We start from the raw sequence: 22645 nt of genomic DNA on the forward strand, positions 1-22645 counted from the left end.
AACGACTGAGCCACCCAAGCACCCCTCTGATCGCATTTTTAATCAGCACATGAATATTTTGCAGCCTTGAGTTTTTTTCATGCTTGATGGTAGGTTTCATTAAGGAATTAATTTATTTTAATTAATTTTAAGGCACAACATTCCTCTGTTCAACCTGATTCCACTTAGAAAAAGGTCTCTTCTTTCAGCATGACAGAATTACGTAGGGGCAGGCAATTTTGGGTTCGATGACCTTCTGGGTCTGGGAACTGGAAATATAATTTGCAGGGAACTCCTTCTCTTCCTCGTTCTCCTCTCCCTCCTTCTATTCCTCCTTCTTCTTCTCCTTTCTCTCCTTCTTACGTATTCTCTCCAGCCCTCAATATGTAACATATTAAGCCAGAGGTGAAAGCATTGCTAAGAATGGGGAAAGAACACGGATTACCTCCTTCCCAGCCAGTAGGAAAGGGCTTATAAAGCCCCCACCTCCCTTTTGGGGTCCAGGTCTTGCTGCTCGGGCCCTCCATGGCACAGAAGAAGCTCTGGGGTGGAGGTGGTGAGAACACCTCATTCCTAGTTAGAGAGACAGAATGACATCTATTCAGAGGCACACTGGCTACTGCCCAGCCAAGAAAAAAAGCCATGGAGACAGGGGACCAGGCAATCCAGAAGGGCCATTCCTCAGAGCTAGTTATGATGAGTATGAAGCTTTCAATGACTTACTGGGTTATTTGCTTAGATCTGAGAAACCCTATTCTCCAGAGGCCCATGATGATGATCCCAGGGCAATGGTTTATTTTCCTGCAAAACATCTGTTTTACATTCTTACTCTTCATAAATGTGCGCAGTTGGCTACTTGCCTGCACTTCTCCCTCCCCGCCTCCCCCCCGCCCCCCACCTCTTCCTTCCCCTCCTCTCCAGATAGCTTTTCTCTTTGGAAGAGCGAGATCATTCCTCTCCTGAACCGGTCTTTCCATAGTGGAAAACACTGCAAAATACCCAGTGTGACCTCTGGTTTGTGTATGTCTTGGGGCTGCACCTGGGAAAGCGAGCAGAGAAGTGCCTCTGGGATCTCTCCCCATTTTGTGGCCACAGCCTTTCCAGCAGGACATCAGGTCACCTTTATGACAGTAGTTCCAATGCTATGGCCAGCATGGGCAGCTTCTGATGTCACTCCTGGACCCCTAAGCTCCAGGTTCTTCTCTCTCCCCCTCTCCAACCTCTCCGCAATCTCTTTTGCCTTCCCTAATTGGAAAAAATGGGGGAGGAAGGAGTGGTTGAAGCAGAGATCCTAAAATAGGTCAGGCCATCATGCAGGTTCCAAAATAAACGTCATTAATGCCAAGTCACTGAACCATATAGCCCAAGCTGACAGTCCTCGGTTGCCTGCTGCTTCTGATTTGGGATTTTAAAGAAACAGTGAATGTCGAGATCAAGGACTCACAAAAGAGCTTCCAAACAAGGGAAGGCAATTTGGGGGTGAGCTGGGGAGAAGATAGGATACGAGAAACGAGGAACTATCCGGCCATACCAGGATTTAAGTGCAAACCTGAATTTGCCCTGTATAATCCGGGCTGCTATTTTCGGTTATCACAGGGTGAGGAGGGGGGGCACGTAGAAGGGACCAGAATGGGGAGGAATAAATCCATCCTTGCCCCAGTGCAGGTTAGAACTTTATGAGGATGGAATAGTAAGCACACAACACAGGGTTTTATGCACCAGCACAACTTTGTGTTAAATTGTTCTCAGTGGGTATCTTGTAGGGGAATGTGAATATGAATGGCCTTGTTCAGGAGGTGGAATTGCAATTACTGAGATGTGATAGGAAACGTGGTCTTAGCACTGCCCAGTAAAACAGTATTCCTCCACTTATGTATGGCACCTATGGTCCATTTAGTTTCATATACACAAAGTAATCTCTTTGGTAGTTAAACTCCCATGAGCCACCCAGAAAACAGAGAAGAAAGAACTCTGTTGCCTAGCAACCAATGGAACGTTACAACACTAGATAAATCGAATCAATATTACTCTAAACATTGAACCCTTAGATGATGAAAAAACCCTCAAAGCCGTGTCCATAACTCCTCTGCTCTTTCCTTCCCTGGACCCGGCAGCCGAGTAGGACCAGCTTGCTCTTGACAACCTCCAGAGACCGCGGAGAAGACAACATCCCGTGTTCCACAGGAGCACCCATCCATGGTAGTTCCAGAAAGGAGACACCTGAGGCTCCATCCCTAGAGCTTGGAGCCTCCTGCCCACCGTGGCCGCACTGGCTGGCCTGGGGTGAGGTCACTGCCCAAGTTCCCAACCTACCGGCCTGCGGTCAGGGCTCATTAAAGTTGGAGAGACCAAGGTCACCCTGTAAACTGTTTCTTTAAAAAAGCTCCAGAGGTTGGGGCGCATGCTGTCCTTCCATTAGTCCCTGACCCCCAGGACCCCCTCCCCATCACCAAGCCCTAGCAGTAGACTGCTTAGACCCCTCTGGTAGCTACTTTGGGGCTCTTTCCCCCTTAAGATCTCATTGAGTCTGTTTTAATCCATCTCGAGCAAGAGGTGTTTGCCCAGGACCCTGCATCTTGTTAGAAACCAACCCAGTCCGGGGGAACTTTGAATGATGTCCAACTACCTTGGTTTTCCACTAGTAAATTTTTCTTTCTGGCAATAACACTGTGCCTTACTCCTAGAAACTGTTCCCTGGCCTAGTGTCCTTTCTGAAGAGCCCCCATTAGGTACTCTTGGATAAAGCTGTCCTTGGGGCCCCCAGCTTTGACCTCCTGTCATCGTGCTGTTAGAAGCACTTCTTCACGGGTAGGCTGAGGGAGTTGACCTTGGTGAGCATGACTGAGATGTAGAAGAAGGAAACCAACATTAACCTTGTCATGTGCCAGGCACCACACAGGTGTGTTAGTGAAACCAGGATTGCCCACTGAAGCCCTGTGATACCCATATGCAGTAGGAGTTATTATTTCCACTTTACAGTTGGGGAAACTGAGGCTTAGTCAGGTTACAGTAACTCACCCTTAAGAGACAGTTGTGATATCCTAACAGGTGGTAATTCCAGGCTTCTCTCTGGTCTTTGGATGTCACCGAGAGGTACGGATATGACTGGGTTCTTTCTTATTTCCGATAGGTCATATGGTGCCATTTGAAAAGAGGAGGCAAAGGATAGGACCTTATAAGATTCTGCGTGCTAATGGGGCGGCTGGGCTCTCCTGTGCAAGAGAAGAACTTCTCAAACTATGAGACAAGACAAGCAGGAAAATATATTTGTCTGCCTTCTGGATTTAGCCGTGTTACCTCTCATAATTCATGCTTGCCCTGGGGAGGTGGGGATGTGTATAGAGTCCTCCGTTTACCTCCAGGACAATTCAGGCAGGTTGTCCCTTTTGTCATTCTCCTGACATTTCGTTCTCCATCATGTTACCCCTCAAGCTTGGATCAGTTTGTCCACGTGGATTTGGGGGTCCTTTCAGGGACGTACAACATTGGAGAAGGAAACGAAGTGTCCAGGATAATTTTCCCACCACAAAGGTCATGTGGCAGACTCTTCTTTCTCGACTGTGCCCTCCCCACCTGGTTTTTTTGTCAGGTATCTCATCCCTCCAATCTGCATGGGGCTCAGCTCCATTTACCTTTTGGGAAATCTATCTCCCCATCCTTGGGGAAATCTCTGAATCTCAGGATCCATTTCCACTCTCCCCATTCCACTCCAAATAGTACATTCATCCAAGTCTGAATCGTTAAATTAATGGCAACAGCCTGAGCGGGGTGGGTGAGGGTGGGCAACAGGGAAATGACTGTTTTCTCCAAACAGGGCATCTGTCAGGGCTGGGGGCCGCTGCATCCTCTCTCTCAGCAGACTGAGTCCTGTTGTCCCAGGGCAGAAAAACTCCAGAAGCCCACCTGGGTCTCAGGCAAGGCCCTGCCAGGGCCCCCCACCAGGTGCTCTGTGCATGCGTAGTCCCTGGACAAGCCTCAGTCACGTGTCCCTTAATTGCAATGACTATTTGTCGCTTCACCCTGACATGTCAGGCCCTGTGCAATGCATTCTTTTATCTGCTCCTCCAAAACATTGCACGTTTAGATAGCATTAGCCTCATTTTAAAGAGAAGGAAATGGGAGCACAGAGACATCATGCGATCTGCCCACGGACACCCAGCAAGGAAGTGGGAGTTGTGATTTGAAACAAGTTCTATCTGAAGTCAAGGTTCCTCTGTGGGTTCCGAGGAGCTCATTTCGAAGAGGCTTACAGGAAACGCTCTAGGAGTATAAGGAGGACCCAGGAGGAGGTGACTGGCAGAATCTTGCACTCCTCTGGGAAATCAGGAATCCTGGATTTTCGTCCAATGTTATTAAATTTTACTTGAATGAGCTCCCAGGCTCCTCGTTCAGCATCTGTAAAATGAAGGAAGGCTCAGTGAACTTCCAGTTCTCAGAATCCAATTCAGACTACTGGGCAGAGTTCCTGCGTCCAGGATACAAAACTTAGAAACTGGATCCAGCCCAGTGTGGAGCTCAAGTGTCTATTCCTCCATGCTTCATGTGAAATGAATAAAACACAGAAAGCAATCTTTTCATGCATCGCCACTGCGGGGAGACCACAGAACTGAGTGACCAAGATCTCCTTCTGCCTGGAATGAAATCTTCCAGTTGCTGTTTCCTTGGGTGATATTTCTTCAGACGTGAATACAAGTCTCCATAGGGAATGCATTTCTGCTTTTAAAGAAGGAAACCTAAGTCTATAAAACCAATTGACTGTCTAGCTGCTGTGAATGTTTTGCATTACAAAAGCATTCTGAAGAATACCTTCATTTGTACCATTCTACTATTATTGTTATTAACAAATCAAATAATGGAAAGATAGGTAGAAATTAGGGATAGAGAAACAAGGCTGAAATACCACCAGCCTACTGAGTGGGTCAACAGGATCATTCATCCCTCACCTTCTAAAAGTTAGGATGAGGAGGCCGCCTGGCTGGCTTGGTCAGAAGAGCTTGCGAGCTTGCGACTCTTGATCTCCAGGTCATGAGTTCCAGCCTCACGTTGGGTATAGAGATTACTAAAAATAAATAAATACATAAAACTTGTGAAAAGTTAGGATGACGTAGGAGGTAATTCTTCTTCCCATATAGGACCTTTTCCTCCTTCAGCTGCACTACTCTCCTTTTGAAAATTACTTGAAATGACTTGAAAATCCTGCCTACCCAGTCCCATTCTTGTTCTTGATCATACATTACTCTGCATTGCCAACCAACTGAACCAAGTGTGTTTTTGCCAGTTGTTCCCATTACTACATTTTTCTCTAGAACAGCACCCCGTCTTAGCCCTCGGGTGACTAGTGGGATATCTTATAGGCTTTCAGTGTGCCCTTATTGATAAAAGAACAGTCACCCGAGAGCGTCTTTGTACAACTGTGAGTCAGTCAGAGCCCCTAACCTCTGAGCTGTTCAATGGGTCATCTGTATCCATTTGCGCCCTTTGCCATGTGACTTTATTTATTTATTTATTTATTTATTTTAATGAAATATAATTAGCATATCGTGTTATATTAGTTTCGGGTGTACAGCATAATGATTCACCACCATTTCTATACATTGCTCAGCACTCACTGCAATTAGTCACCATCTGTCACCAAATAGCAATATTCCAAACTTATTGACTATATTCTCGGTGCTGTACTTTTCATCTTCGTGACTTAATTTATTTTGTAACTGGAAGTTTGTACCTCTTAATCCCCTTTGTCCTTTCCACCCATCCCCCACCCCCCCACCTCCCGTCTGGCAACCACCAGTTTGTTCTCTGTATTTAAGAGTCTGGTTTTTGTTTGTTTGTCTCTCTTTTTTTCCTTTGTTTTGCTTCTTAAATTGACTTTACGTATTTTCCACTGCAGTGAGGGTAGTGTATTTCTCGTCTGCTGACGTTGGGTTTGGCCAATGGAACACGGAACACGTCTGGCACCTGTGGGTCCTCAGCTGAGCCCTCAGGAGGTCTTGTGTGTTTCTGTTTGCCCTTTGCACTCCTGAAGCCGGCCAGGAAAAGACCATGCCCTGGATAGCTGCTTGTCTAAAGAGAGGTGGAGACACGTGGAGCTGACCTGAACCCCACCGGAAGTCTGCAGCCAAGCTATGCTGATCTACTTCCTGGGCTATTCCCAAAACTGCACAGATTTGGGAGCTAGAGAAAGAAATGCTGTAAGGCAGCGTGTTTTAGGGAAGTTAGTTTTGTAGCCTTACTGAAGCAAGAGCTGATTAACATATTATTTTTATATGGGGCAAAGTGAGTCATCTGGGGAAAGGCTCAGAGCAATGGGGAATAAGAAAGGTTTCCAGGTTACCCGGGGAGGGGAGGATGCTATTATTTGTCTATCACGGGTCCTGAAGGACCTTGTAGCAAGAATTTCTCTGAACTTTCCAGACCTATCACTGTGCCAGACAGGCCATTATGCTAAAAAATTTTTTAAGGCAGGAACTCAGTGGTGACCCATACAGAGCTAAAAGGGCAGAACTGAAAGGCACTAAGAGAATGACCTTTACATCAGGTAAAATTGATGGCCTGATTTCACAGCCCCAAAGGCTTGTATAGCTCAGCAACTGAGAGCAGCCTTCATTCTTGTTCACTTAGAAGAAATTCATTCATGGTAAGAGTGAGGGTCCTCCACTCTGCCCAGGCGCAGGAGGAAGCTCAGAACGTTTCAAGAAGTACAGGCATAATCCACTTCGGCGATGTTAGAAATTTCCAGAGGAATGATAACAATATTCAAATTAGTGTTATTATTTAGATTATTTATCATCAGTTAAGGCCACACATGATCCTTTAAACCATTGTAGTGGTATTCGTTCTTGGGTAGACAGACAGAATTTTTTTAAAAAAATGGAACACTTGAAAAACCACTTGATGCCAGTAATGTGATTCCAGAGGGCTTTGAAGAGTTTGGACTGAGCTTAGGAAAATGATAATTATCCGTTACCTAGAAAAAGCAGGTAGGTCACTGCAGAGAGAACAATTTAATTTTAGTCCATGTATTTCAACGTGAGTTTAAGTCTCCTATACAATTAGCTAAAATAACTGAAACAGTGGAGTGTACAAAGGCCATACCCATGTACACCAACTAATGATTCAAATTAAGCAGAATTTATAAACCTGTTGGCAGTTACTTGTTTGACCTGACTTCTCTTTCTGTGATGACAAGCACTTCTGTTGAAATGGACCACCTGGTCCAGAGTAATGCCCGCCTCTGCCAAGTCCAGTGGTACTTAGCTTCTGAACCAATGCCTGGCTCTTACAGAGACTGTTAAAGGAGAATTCACCTGGAATTGTTGGCTATGTTTTCATGTATGCATGTCTTATCTTCTAAGAATCTTTGAGGGCAAGCACTGACTCTTGAACCACTCTATTTTCATCTCTGTCTCACTGTGCTAAGCATGACATTGTATCTTGAATACTGGAGTTCTATAAATATATTTTTATCGGTATGGGAGACCCACTGGGTTGGCCAACCCAGCCTTCATCCATGATTCCCTTCTGTCCAGCCATCATTAATCTAGGCATATGCAACACAATTCTGGTCAATGACTTGCAAACAGAAGCCACTGGTTGGGGCTTTGGGAAATATTTTTTAAAAATTAGCATTCCACATAAGCTTTTTTTACCCCTTTCTCTTCCTCTTGCCTGGCATGCACATGTGATGCTTAGAAGGGCAACAGCCATTTTGTGACCATGGGGTAACAAGCATGCAGATGAAGGTCTGTCTAAACATTGAAGATGGAAGAGCAAAATGATGCAAAGAGCCTGCATTCAGTGGTGTGTTAGACATGGTTTGCCTTGGTTTGTAAGTTGACTGGTACATTTTCAGGAATTTTGCAAACCTGTTGTTCAAGCACAGATACTATTAAAAATTGCCATATATACTTAAAATAATATAAAATAAATTATATTAGAACGAAGATAATGCCCCAAACTCATACTTTTCTAATTCTGCTATTACGCTTTACTCATGTTCTTGAGATTATTTACATCTATTAAGGGTATGGTGGGAATACTTCATAAATGGCGTGCTACTTCATATTTCTTTGTAACTCTGCATTTAGTTATATCAGGGTTGGTAGCTGAAAACCAAACATGGTGGAAGTAGGTATGCAATGGCAATTGACAAACATGCAAATCAGGTTGAGCTGCAGAATGGTTATTATTTAAGAGCACACCATTGCTGGGTTCCTGAAGTGTCATTGAATTACCGTGTCGTTTAGACTGACTGCCCTCTCCTAGATTTCTGGTTAGATGAGACAAATAAGCTCCAATGTTTTTGAGCCAATTAGTCAAGGTTTTTTGCTTTTGTTTTTGTTTTTGGTGTTTACAGCAAAAACCAATTCTAACTTACAAAACTATTAAGTCATTTAGCTCACTCTACCAAACATAGGTGGAAAATAGTCATTGTAATACCATGGATGTGTAGCAGAGAAAAGAAATCCTACTTGGAACTTAAGTCAGGCCATTGGAATTTTCAGAAGAAAATCTTGGCAGCCTATAGTGTTTGAGACGTTGCATAAACATCTGATCCTTGACTCAATAACCATCAGCACTTGGTGTCAGCATATAAATGTTGGGTTGGAAAAGTAGATAAATTGATTTTCCATTTCTCTCATTCTAGTGTCTTCCTTTTCATTGATGCTGGAGCAATGGATCCCATTACTAGCGCAACAGTCCATAGTGTAAACATGTTATTTCTCTGGTTAAAGAACAATTCCTTTCAAAGTTACATAATGTGATAAACTGTCTCTGAATTATGGCTGTAAAAATCATAATTCACTCTTTTCTTCAAAGCTATCAAGAAATTCACAAGCTCTATAAACTATAAAATCTCTAACCTTAAGCCATGGTGATATATATTTTTTCATTTTATGAGTTAAACTAAACCGGGTAGATCAGAAGAGGCTGGTATTGGTATGCCGGCTTTACAGCTGGGATATTAAGGCTCAGAGAGTTCAAGTCATCTGCTCAAGGTGGAAAAAATAGAAAGCAGGACTAGATTGCACTTGTTACTTTTTTTTTTCCTTCCAGAATCACATCTCTGTATTCCAGTAAAAATATTGAGTTTGAATGCATGAAAATCATCTTTCTGGTAGTTCAACAGGATGGGTGGATTTTTAATTTTTTTGGCATGACTCTTGAGGCTATTAAGAAGAGCCACAGATCAGGTATTTGGGTCTTTGAATACAAAATAAAATATGGCAAATGGAACCAGATTTTTACATGGGGGATTCTTGGTGGAGAAAAATATATTTTGGCAAAAAGCTGAGCAGGCTGCTTGCCTCCTCCTCCTGAAGAGTTTCCTTTTAGCTCCTTACGTTCTATTTATTCATCTTTTATTGAATGAATATTTACTGAGCACTCACCAAGCGCCTGGTAGTCTTAGAGATTTTGGAGAACACAGTGGTGGGGAATGGTGTGGTGGAGAGAGGACAGTGAACAAGTCAGCAAGAGAGCGCCATGGAAAGCACGGAGTAAGGTGGTGTGTTACAGTGTGACTATAGTTGGGGCTGGGTAATTTATTTATTTGAGAGACAGAGAGAGAGGATGTGCACGAGTGTGAAAGTGTGAGCCAGGGGGCAGGCAGAGGGAGAGAGAGAGAGAGAATCTTAAGCAGGCTCCATGCCCAGCACAGTGGGCTGGGTAATGTAATAGGGTCCTTAGAGGTGGTTAGGCAGGGACATCTGTGTGGGGCCTAAAAACTGACAGTCCTGCAAAGATTGGGGTAGAGTATAGGGGCAGAAGGGATAGCAAGTGCCAAGCCTCTGAAGAGGGAATAATCTTGGTATGTTCATAAAGGAGAAAGAAAGCCAGTGTGGCTGAGTCATAGCCACAGAAGAAATTAGGGGTAGGGAATGGAGTTGGAACGTTATTCAGGACTAGTTCATGTGTAACTTTTAGGCCATGATGAGGATTTTGTGCTTTAGCTTAGTCTCATTGGAAAAACCACAAAATGTTTTCAGGCAGGGGAGTGATATGACCAATGTGTCTTTTTAAAAGAACAGAGGTGTGAACAATACAATCAAGAGGATCACCTCTACGCAAGAAATATTGGTGGCTTGACTAAGAGTAGTGGAAATGAGGGAAGTTTATGAATTTGAGACCTATTTTTGCGAGAGAGGCACAGGGAGTAGTGACAGATTTGGTGTGGGGGAGAAGGCGTGTGAAGAACATGGATGAATTATGGGTGATGCCTTAGTATTCAGCTTGAACAATGCGGGCACCATTTACGGCACTAAAGAGACCACGGGAGGAAAAGATTTGGAGGGGAAAAAGTGAGGGTTCTGTTTCGACTGTATTATATTAAGGAGCTCCACTAGATATCACACTATAGATAGAGTCACTTGGATATAGGAGTTTGGATTATTAGTAGATAGTATTTATAAATATTCTTTAAAGCCAGTGATATAGATAATCAATGGAAAGAGTACAGACAGAGGAGGATAGACTAGAACTTGGGGTATTTCATTACATTATCCTCAGCCCTACTCAACCTTCTTCTCTGACTGACTTTCAAACTGACTATTCTTCCTCTTCCATCTTCTCCTGATGGGCGTTCCCTAAATTATTGCCATCAGCATCCCTTCCCAACTCTTTACAATCCCGTTATTCCTGGATGATCTCATTCACTCACATAGCTCTAACTGACCTATACTGGTGACCCCGCCAGTCTATGAGTCTGTCCTTATCTCTCTTTCTCCCAATCTTAATGAAATCAAATCCATTCAATCCAAATCCATTTAAGTCAGGAAGCATTTGTTGGACAACTTCTACTACGTACCAGGCACTGTGCTAAGCAGGTTGGTTGGTCATCAAGTAGCTGTACAGGGTGGTATTACTTTGGTGAATCTAACCCTCAGCCCTGGGGGCTTGGAAGCTTGATTCTCTCAGCATATTAAGTGGGCCAATTTCTCAGGGTGCAAATTAACCCAGCTCACAGGAATCTCATGTATATAAATCAAAATGTCAATTCACTAATTTACAATGGGAAATACAACGTACAAGAGGAGCAGACATTCACATTAGGCTGATCTGCACATTTTCTCCATCTAGGAAAACTGCATATAAAGCCAAATTGTCAGAAGGTTGCATGGATTATAAGAGATCAGAGGAAGGGGCCTGGGTGGCAGATTTGAATGTTTAATATTATCAGGCTCTGAAAGTCTGATGCATCTATGTCCACAGAGAAATCAAACAGTTCATGTGTTCCTGAGGACTTTGGAGGATCTCCGAAGAGCACTTTGATGGGCACTGCCAAAATGAATCTCTCTCATTTTCTCTTTTTCTACGTGTTCTGTGATCACACCCCTCTTCTGACTGACACATTCTTTCTCTGGATAAGTTAATAAAGTCTGTTAAGTCGCCACTGGGTCCTGTTCTTACCTAGAAACCATTCTATCTCAGTAAGGATAATGCACGTATTTCAGATTTCTTCATGTGTGGAAGGTTTTGCTTAATTATCAGAGAGCAGATTTATATTCTTCATTTCAAATTCCATAGCCTCAAATTCCTAGAATAATGTCTTGCAAACAAACAGCTCATGAAATGTTTGTTGAATGACTAAATGCGTGACTAGATCAACTTTTGCCTCTCTGTAGCTTAGATGATCAGATCAGAAAAGTAGATTTTATTTAACATATTTAGTTGGCTCTCATAAAAACTGAATGGTGGAAAAAGAGTTTTTCTAGCCCACTTCCTGAGACCCAGGGGTCTATCAATTTGCATTGACTGGGGCAATTTCATGTCAAGATAGAACCTGGCAGGATACGTCTGTGGCTTCATTCCACATACATACTCTTATTGGCTCCAGGAGCAGACATGTGACAGAGGCCTGGCCAATCAGAGCATTGTATCATCCTAGCCTGACTCAGAGATGAGCAGGGCACTGAATCTGATCTAATGATAGGGGACTTTTTTCTAGAACTTGCTCTGAAGCTGGGAAGACTGTCCGAGAACTGCAGGCTGCCATTTTGCCAGCATGAGGAGAAAGCCAAACTGGCATGGAGATCATACAGGGAGGCAGAGAAATGGTGGGTGGAGACAAGTAGACCTTAGGGACATGATTTGAATCTCTGGATTCCCCCATGTCTGACACGTGCTTTTCCCTGCCCTTTCAGCTGTGTGATCCAGTATCCCCACTTGCACTTATGCACTTTGAGTTGTATTTTCTGTCTCAACTAAAGAGTCCTAACTAATAGTCTGCTTATGGAAACTAGCTGGTGAGAATAGGCAAAAGTCATAAATTGCAAATTATGTGTGTAAGAAATGTACCAGAATGTTAATGATTATCTCAGAATTGTGGGATTATAAGGTTTTTCTTTTCAAAAGATTTTATTTCCAATACTTTCTGGAATAGTTCAAGTTTTCCAAAAGGCTCACATATTAATTTTAATAATAATACAAAGGAAACAAAAAGCCTCTAGAGTTTTCCTTCTTCAGGGGCACAGGCAGAAAGCCATATGGCCTTTTTCAATACCAACAATATCAACAAACATTTCACAGACTCTCCTGACACAGTTGAGCTCAAGTTGTGGGTTAACTTTGTGTTTAGTTAGATAATAGAAAAAAGACCACAGTGATTGAGTAGCTTAAAGACTAGCATTTAGGGGCGCCTGGGTGGCTCAGTTGGTTAAGCGACTGCCTTCGGCTCAGGTCATGATCCTGGAGTCCCGGGATCGAGTCCCGCATCGGGCTCCCTGCTCGGCAGGGAGTCTGCTTCTCCCTCTGACCCTCCCCCCTCTCATGTGCTCTCTCTCATGCTCTCTGTCTCTCATTCTCTCTGTCTCAAATAAATAAATAAAATCTTTAAAAAAAAAAAAAAAAAAAAAAAAAAAAAAAAAAAAAAAAAAAAAAAGACTAGCATTTAAATTCTTGACTTGGTCTCTGGTGAAAAAGCCTAAAGACAGTCAAAAGGCTGGTCAGAGGGCCAATGACCGGATTTACTGCTAATCCCCCCAAAAAGAGCTAAAATGGCTGCTGACCGCAGTGCTTCCTGGGAGGTGGGGGGAGGCTCTAAGTGAAGGTGTTGGGAAGTCTGACAGGAGAAAAACAGAAGGACCTCCACTAAACCACCCTATACATTCCAAAGGTCTCAAGAGTCTTTTGTGGCTAGCTTTGAGGAGAGCAGAGAGAGGGGAGGGCAGGGGAACAGGAAGGAAGCATAGAAAACCCCTCCAGAGACATGACTGGTGCTGATAAAAGCACCATCTCCTCCTTCATCCTGCCATGTCCATTGAAGACTTCATGGTCTCTGGTAGGCAATGAAGTGAGTTAAGAGTCTGAGTTTTTAAAAGGGACTTCACAACTTTACAGCAGGGACTATGATAACATTTATAGGTCTCCACCAAAAGGAAGTTAAATAAATCTCCTCTCTGGGGACACAAAATCACCTGCCACCCTTATGTGGTCGGGAGGGAACTGTCTGCTCTGGAGACCCGTCCCCTCCTGGGTACTCTCACACAGGCTACGGCCACAGGGATGGAATGTTCTTGTCCTTCAAGGGTCAGTGTTCCCTACCCTTCTCTTGACCACTAGAACGAATTGCCCCTCACCTCCTATTTTTTTTTAAAAGATTTTATTTATTTATTTGAGAGAGAGAGAATGAGAACACATGAGAGAGGATAGGGTCAGAGGGCAAAGCAGACTCCCTGCTGAGCAGGGAGCCCGACGCGGGACTCGATCCCGGGAATCCAGGATCATGACCTGAGCCGAAGGCAGTTGCTTAACCAACTGAGCCACCCAGGTGCCCCCCTCACCTCCTATTTTAAGCAAATTTCTAGTTATCAGGATGCAGGGAGACTCAGGCTTATTATAATTTCATGTTTGTGAGTGTGTTGTCCTCCATTTCCTCAAGGACAAATTTTATCTTATGATTCTTTTGAATCTCCTCCCTCTTCCCTTGATCCCTGTCACCTTAATAAATGTGCATTTGATGTTGAATTTTCACAGCTGCCTCTTTTTATGCTATCCTCCCAACTAAATAAATGGGTTGGCCGAGTGCCTCCCCACCTGCAGAGGACCAGGGAGAGTGAACTTCTCATGGTTAGTAGCTCAGTAGGGGTCCTTGGCCCAGGACCCGTCTATGGCCCACTCCTCTAGGAACACCGGGGTCTTATGCTGCCCCAGCCTTGGTAATGTGGACTCCACAGACATTAGCCTCCTTACCTTCGGGCTCACTGTTACCTGTGGCCAACTGCTCTGGGGGAGCAGATGATCCTCCTTCTGACGTATCATCAGAAGGACAGTAGTGGCCAAAGGCTACGTCATGATGCCTACGTCATTCCCCTCACTTCATCTCATCATGTAGGCATTTTATCATTGCACATCTTCACAAGAGTGAGTACAGTACAATCAGATATATTCAGAGAGAGAGAGAGACCATGTTGATGTAGCTTTTATTATAGCATATTGCTGTAATTATTCTGTTTTATTATTAGTTATGGTTGTTAATCTCTTACTATGCCTAATTCATAAATTAAACTGTATCCCAGGTAAGTGTGTATAGGGTTTCGTGCTACCACAGTTTGGGGCACCAACTGGGGGTCTTGGAACATATTCCCCGTGGATAAGGGGGGGGAACCCCTGTACTGACTTTCTTTACAAGTTTTTCCCAAATTAAGATGCAAAGTTGGTACACAAAGACTCGAAGACTTTTCCTTCAGGATTTGCTGGAAGGCACCACTTGGAGAGAGGGTTGGCTAATGAAATAATTCAAGCCTTTGGAGTCAGATGGCCATAGCCTTGACTTTCATTAAAAAATTGGACAAGTAACCCAACTCTCCTGGCCTCAGTTTCATCATCTGTGAATGAGGAGAATAATACCTGTGCTCTGAGGTGGTCATGGGCATTAAATGGAATGATACATGTTTAATCTCGGGCACGTAGTAAAGACTCCAGAAACGTGAGTTCCCTTCCTCATTTTCTCATTTTCTGGGTCTTTCTAGATTTTTCTAGGTTGTTTTAGAATTGTCTCAGCGGGCGCATTGTGATTAGTGGTGACTTAACTGGGACCCTCTTCCTAAAAGCCCTGCACAATGGTTGCTCCCAGGAAGGTAAAGTGTCCAAGTCAGGAAGCCCATGGGTGGGCACTTCAGTGACATGGCAAGCAGCCAAGGAGGGGGCTTCATGCCTGCAGCTCATTCTGCATACCCCAAGTCAACAGTGAACGGAGGTCATCATGGCCTCGCGCAGAAGAGAGGGCCAATCTTTTGCACAAAGTCACCCACAGTTTCGGATGTAACCTCAGTATCTGTTGCCACAGGCACAATGAGAGACAAATTTCCCCCTCCATTCTCTGGTCCTCACTGGGCAAGATTTGTATCTGGCGGGGATTTTGATGAATTGATGGTGAAAACCTGAGTAGCTAGTCTTATAGTCTCAATATTGTATATGAATGCCTGAGAACGAGACTGCATTGTCTAAGTAAAACCAGGAGGGGAGGTCACCTTGGGAGGCACAGACAATCCGCCCAAGACTCCAATGCTCCAGAAAGGGGGAGGAGCAGTGCAGGGGGTTGACTTCAGCCACAGTAGGACAGGAGGTGACGTTTACAACTGTGATCTATAGCCTGGGGGATAGTGGATCCTGAAGGGTCTCCCAGTGCCCAGACAAGGGAAGAGAGGGTTGGATTTCCAGAGGCATCCTTGAATGCTCTGCAGCAACTTCTGTGGCTGCATCAGGTGAGGGCTGGGTCTGCACACGCCTCACCTGCCCATCCTTTTTCCCTTCCTGCATCCAGAGCCCACGGGAAAGGGCAGATGCCAGGCAGCTGGGATGCACCATGCTTGGAGCCTAGAAGTCAAAGTGCACTTAGGTGAGACCCAAATCCACGTTTCGTCCACTTCTTTTCTAACAGTTCACAGAGCTGGGATACCTTTCAGACAAGTGTTGGCCTCTAATGGTCAGAGGAGAGAAAGAATGGCCATTGCCCTGTTCCTTCCTCAGCAGAACATCACTCTATGATTCTGTTTGCCTGACAGGCACATTTTCCCATTCATTCAGGAAACAACCATTGGACCACTTTCTGAGGCAGAGCATGTGCTAGGGTGGTAGGTCTCTAACTCCAGATCCATGGACTTTGCCAGGCTGGCAGCAAAAGAAGCAACTTTGGAAGCTGTTAAAAATACCAGTTCTGGGGCTTCTCCATAGGTCTAGGTGAATTTCAGATCATCTGTATTTTTTTCAAAGTTCTCATTTTGAGGGTCCCCATCTCATAGGGTTATAAGAAATAATGACCAAGGCTCTGATCTTACGAACTCACAGGAAAGAGAAACAAAATCCCAGGGAAGGGCTGTGATTAAAGCACATACAACATGCTATGGAGACCCCAGAAAAAGACTGCTGGTGCCTTGTGAGAGCCACAAATATGGCATCCCAAGAGAGGTGACATTTGAGCTGGGTATTGAACAGTGCGTACACATTTGTCAGGTGGGTGAGGGAGTAAAAGGCACTTCAGGCAGAAGAAGAGCCTGTTTGAGGAATTGTGAGTGCCTTGGAGGTATTTATGTGGCTGGGGTGGGGCTGGGGGATTAGGGAGCAAGAACTGAACTGGCCAGGTGGGTCGGGCCAGATCACATAGGGTGTTGCCTGCAAAGCAAGCTGGGAGCTTGTACTTTACCCCATGGGCCACCAAGCACCAGTGATGTGTAGGAGCAAGTCAGATTCACACTTGAGAAAGGTCACTATAGCAGCCTATATGGGGGATGGGTTGGAAGGGGTCAAAGAGACAGGGAGAACAAGTAGGGGCTCTTGTAATCACCCAGGCTGTGGAGGTTGAGAGCCCCATGCCTGCACTCAGGCCATTGCAGCGGGATGGAGCCACAGGGATAGCATGTAGAGATGTTAATATCTCTGTGATTATCTTAAACATGTGTCAGGCGCTCATGTGTTCCTGACCAGGCAGCCACCCTTCCATAGTCCCCGGTCTGCATATGGCTGGGCATGACCTCCAAATGGGCCAGGATTGCTAAATTAAGTAGCACGGACCACCGTCATCATTAATGCAAGCACACAGGGCAGTTTTAGATATCCTGGCAATGCTTTCTGGCAAGTGCAATGAAAAAATTAATTGAATAATCATGCCATGTAAATAGATTTCATGTGAGCTCTCGTTTTGGTGGGAGGGACGGGAGGAATGGAGAGAATCGTGTGATTTATGGCTTTGAATGGTGTAATGAATTAGGCCGGGCACCCCACAGTGAGCCTGAGTCTGCCTCAGCCTGCATTATGAGGTGGCTGGATCATTTTGAGCAGTGTGGCTCAGGTGACCAAATGCAGGCATGAGAGATGGGGGTCATTAAAATCTGCCACACTGTGGGAACTCTCTTTAAAAAGAGACTCAAAGGCTTGCTTTGCAGAGTAGCAGCATTTCTCTTTGGGATACAGGGTGTTCTATCACTTAGAGAAAACTGGTGCAGATCCAAGGCAAAATGATAATGATCGAAAATAAATTGATGGCCTCAAAGGGAGGGGTGGGGAAGGAGGAGGGTGAACAGTGGTGGGGAGCTACCTACAACCCGAAGCAAAGACTCTGTACAGGAAATGATGAATGAGTTAATATCAGGTAGGAAATATTGACTTGTGTGTATGAGATTCAAAATTAGAATTTCTGAATCCACGCAGTCAGGGTGGTCTGAGGTGGAGAACCCCTGGGAGGGAGAAATTGGCTTATTTAATCCTGATTTAGGACAGTTGAGCTTGCCTCCTCTTCTGCTAAGCCTTAGTTTCTTTGCCTGTGAAATGGGGATATTAATACTGATTCCAACAGGTAATTTTGAGTATCAAATGTGATTATGTGTTTGGAAGCTGTGTGTGTGTGTGTGTTTTCTTGCATTTGCTCCCAGGAAACTGGGAGCTAGACTCAGAAATATAGGAAGGCACATTCTTGCCTTTCTGCTGGAGGATAGCACATAGAGCCCTGAATAGAATAGTTGAAAGGGAGCCTGGGCTGTTCATTGGAGCTCCTGCATCTGGTAAACTCAGTCTTAAATGTACTCTGCCTTGAGAAATAAATGAATATCAAGCTCATGTGTTCTGATGCAACTGGGGCACTGAACGGCAAGACCATACATTTGAAGGGGGTGTATGTTTCCACTGTCATTCAGCTCGGGATGGGGAAGGCAGATTTGAGAGGGAGACCCCAGACTTCATCTGACCCTTGGAGAACTGTGCTCTAGACCTTGTGTAGTGGGGACATGTGCCTGGGCATTGCTGCTGGAGGGAGGGAGGCTGGCTGACTCCTGCAACCTGGCAGTGTTCCAGGAGGTTGGAACCGAGGGGTTTGCTCCACAGGGGCCAGATCTGTGCATCTGGAAACAGCTACCTCTAGTCTATAAAATTAAGTTCTCTGTATTGTCATTCTGTCTGATTAATCCTGAGCCTTTCGTAAAGTCCAATAAGCATGACAGGCTGGCCTGGCTTCCGCTGATACTGGCCATACCTCTTGTGGCAACAGCCTGAGAGGAAGAGTGGCAGCTCCCACCTTCTTGGGTTTGTCTCCCGAGCCCCCTGTGGCTGATTGTATTTTCCAAAGATGGTCCCGACAATATCTCCCATCCCACATCTTCTTACGATGTGACGTTGGCAATCCTCCTGTTGAGCAGTGGGCTCCATGGCCCCTGCCCTCAAGCCTGGGTGGATCTTTGCGATTGCCTCAACTGGGAGCAATGATGCCATGTGACTTCAAGATGGGTCATTAAAATGGCATGTGTTTCTGCCTTGTTCTCCTGGGACACTTGCTCTTCGAACCCAGCTCCATGCTGTGAAGAAGCCAGTACCCATGGGGAGGCCACGGGCAGATGTCCCAAACAATAGTTCATCTGAGGTCCTGGTCAGGATCGGTCACCAGATAGGTGAGTGAAGAGATCTTCAGATGGTTCTAGCCACCAGCTGAGACCCCAGACATCACGGAGCGGAGACAAACTGTCCCCGCAGTGTCCTTGCCAAATGTCAGACTTGCAGGATCCAGAAGCCTAAAAAACTGGTGGTTTTATGTCACCAGGTTTTAGGTTGGTTTGTTATACAGAGATAGGTCACAGCAACACCCTTCATGCTTACTTCCCAGGTGAGGTTCCCTGCAAACAAACACAGAAACACCATTTTAATGATCTGAAAGATCAATACAGTTAAACCACAGAAGGCAAAATAGAAATGGAATGCATCAGTGGAAGAGGTGAGAGAGGGGCCACATAACAGGAAACTAGAAGAAATATCCATCTTATCCAAGATTTACTGCCTCAGAGAAAGAGGAAACAGCTCTGTACTGAAATATTAAAAAAAAAAAAAAAACATATAACAAGCTATTTTACTTGAAATGAGACTTTGTTTTTACTAGGAATCAGAATTCAACTAAACTATAAACTAGAACTAACCACATTGATTTACTGAACCCAGGCAGAACCGGTTCCAAGTATCACTTTTATTTTTAGTGAACTGCAAACCAATTCGAAGTTGTTTTAAAAAAATTATGAATATAAGCTTTCCATTGAAATTACAACCAAATCCATACATCTTTGACAACAATTTCTGCCACGTTAAGATATACTATGAAAATATTATGCTATTCTCTAAAGTGAACCTGAAAAAAACATGAGAAATAAATAAATATATCATTGTTCAAAGTCCCCTGGGGTACACACTAATTCATTCAAAATCGATTGGTAAAATTGTGAGGAATACATTATTTATATGTACCGAGGAGTGGCATGTTTTAGAGACCAGTTCCCAATAAGCCCCAAGTGCTTTGTATATTGAAAAAGCTGTACAAATACTTGTTATGTGTCACATGATATATTAGAAAAATCCAGGGTTTTAGAGTCCTATAGACCTGGGTTATTATCCCAACCCGGTTACTCTGAGACTTCAGGAAATTTGCAAAAGCCTGTTTCATCACTAGTAAAATGGAAAAACTATGCCTAATTCATAGGGTTTGTCTGTGTGTTCATAGCTCTGGGTCGGGAGCAGGAGCGAGGAGGAAGAGGGGGCGGGAGGGAGGGAGGGAGGGAGCTAGTTATTCCCCTAATATGTGTACTCCCACTGTGCAGTATAGACTTGTCTCTGGGAAGGGGTCATCCACCCAGCAGCTGCATTCGCTGACTCTGTCTTGCACATAGGTGATGTCTGGACTAGTCTGCCACGGGAACAGAAGGGACTAGGAATGGGTGTGCCCTCCCTCCCACCCCGCCCCGTCTGCCTGGGCCTGCCAGCTGGATGAAGAAGACTCCAGAATCCTGGAAGATGGATGGTAGAGCTACCACATGGAAAAAACGGGGTCCTGGATTCATTATATGGAAGAAAGCCACCTGGTGACCAGGGACACCTATCGCAGATAATTAGGGGAGAGAGAGTGACAATCCACTGAACTTAGCGGTTTGTTTGTTACAGCGGCTAATGTTACCCTAGCTAGCATAGAATCAGGGAAGACCCTGTATACAGCATGTGCGAGCCCAGTGACTGACAGAGTGCTCAGCAAATGTTTTTATTCATCCCTTTGAATGAAGGAAGGGTATAGATCTATCTGCCAATTCAGAATCTAATAGCACATTCATTTAGTTGTCATCTTTTTGAGACCTGATATGCCCAATGACGTCTGAAAAGTCTTGAATGGTGGCTGGAACAGGTGTTCTGGTGGAATGAATGGCCTGCGCGCGGATACGCTTGCTTATATAAAGCATGCGGTTCCTTTTGAATTTCACTTGAGAACTGGTCTTTGTGCAATAGATTTAGCATCTCCAGAAGATAACAGAGAGGTGAAGGAAAAGGCTGAAATGCTCTAATAGAAAAACTCACATCTCAAGATGTAGTTTTTCACAAACCCAACAGGCATTTCAAGATCTCTCTGCTCCTAATCAGGAAGGGGAAGAATCTAATACAGCAGAGTAGCCACTGGGGAACATGAAATCCTCCTGTAATTCCCTCCACTAATTAAAATCCTCAGCATTTAAAAATATAAAAAAATGAATATTTCATGTAAAAATGTTTCATTTTAACACAGCAATAGAAAAAATATATCACATCAGTCCTATCATTTGCTTTTTTTTGAAGCCTAGTGATTCAGGAACGTGTAGTGTACCATAATGCCTAGTGGACTAACAGCATTTTACATTTTCTGTTATATCTTCTTTTTACATCACTCTTGTGCGTGATTAGAGAAATCACTTTTAAGCATTCTGAGCTTTACAATTAATTTTTTCACTTGTCAATAAAGGCTAAAGAAACCACCCGACTGTCTAAAAATCAGCTATTACATTTGAACGCCAAAATGCTTTAATCTGTGATGGCGATCCGTCTTGGACAGTGATCCTCTTCCCTCTTGCTGGCCTCATATTTTATTGAACCAATCTTTGCTTGCAAAAGGATTCGTCGGTGTTTGCTTTCTGGCTACATAAAAAAAACCCAAAAAACAAAACACAAAAACCAGAGCTGTGAGATGCTCCAGCAGAAAGTTCCTTTGCAAAAGTTGAAGGTGAGCCTTTGTTTGGTACAGGATCTATTGCTGGTTCCCTGATAGATTTATTGTAAGGTGGAGGCCAGGCAAGGGGCGGGCTGGGAATGAGAGAGTACTCAGTGTTGGTTTGAGCCCCTCAGCCCAAGAACAAGAGTCCAGTTCCTAAAGGAGGCAGTACAAAGAGAAAACAACAAAATGCATTTTTTTTTTCAAGAATGGCGTCTCATTCCAGGTTCCCTAAAAAAACAAAACAAAACAAAAAACCCCCAAACAAACAAACAAGCAAAAAAACCAGAACCTAAGGCTTAAGAGCTTACTTTATTGGGGAGTGCAATCCCAGGGATCAGGAGTGAGGCTGGAAAGGAAGGGAGCAGATAAAAGAGAGTATGTTGCCCAGTGTCCATTGTTTTGCCGTAGGGTGATTCTATAGTGGGCTCTTAAGTAGCCTTCAGAGAGCCCATGTTGCCAAGAGAAGAAAGGGGCAAGCATTTATGTGTTGACATCATCTCCCAGTGTTGGAAGTTTTTCCTGCATTTTCAGGTTCAGTGTGGGCGCGTAGTGGGTCCATCCTGCGCGTAGTGGGTCCATCCTGCGCATAGTGGCAATATGAGAGCCCCGGCGTTGTGCACAGCACTGGTGTGAGGCAAGATGCCACCTGGGCATGCTCCATAGTGACATCAGGGACCAGCCGCAGCTGTCACCATGGGCACGAGGTCTGTAATGACAATAACCAGCAGCAGCGGACACCTTGTTCCAGGACCGAAGGAACTTCACGCCACACCCAGGGCCACCTCGGCCAGAAATCAAGGCAATTATGTGGATCGGGGATAGGGCGTAACTGAATCGGGGACAAATACCAAGTCTGAAGGGCCTGGAGTCTTTAAAGCCCTGGTAACTGTATGTTAGAATTAAATTTTACTGAAGCACATCCAAACTGTGAGGTGTGAGACCACCATGATGCGGGACACAAACCTCAGGTTCATCTCTCTTTCAAGCCTAGCTTTTTCCTCCATTCCTCTCTGGTCGTTAGAGTGCAGTGGGGCTTACACGGGCCCGCTAATGGCCAAGGAAGGTCGGTAATTTGTAAGCAACATTTCAGGTTCCCAGCGGATCAGGCACACAGGTGTGTTTAATTGCATTCACTGGAGAAGCAAATGATGGTAATAAGCTCGTGCTAAATGTGGGTGGGGTAGAGTC

The sequence above is a fragment of the Mirounga angustirostris genome, unplaced genomic scaffold (genome assembly GCF_029215605.1).
Source record: "Mirounga angustirostris isolate CCGP_5_RB_7025 unplaced genomic scaffold, mMirAng1.0.hap1 SCAF_5, whole genome shotgun sequence".
In the NCBI taxonomy this organism is placed as follows: domain Eukaryota; kingdom Metazoa; phylum Chordata; class Mammalia; order Carnivora; family Phocidae; genus Mirounga; species Mirounga angustirostris.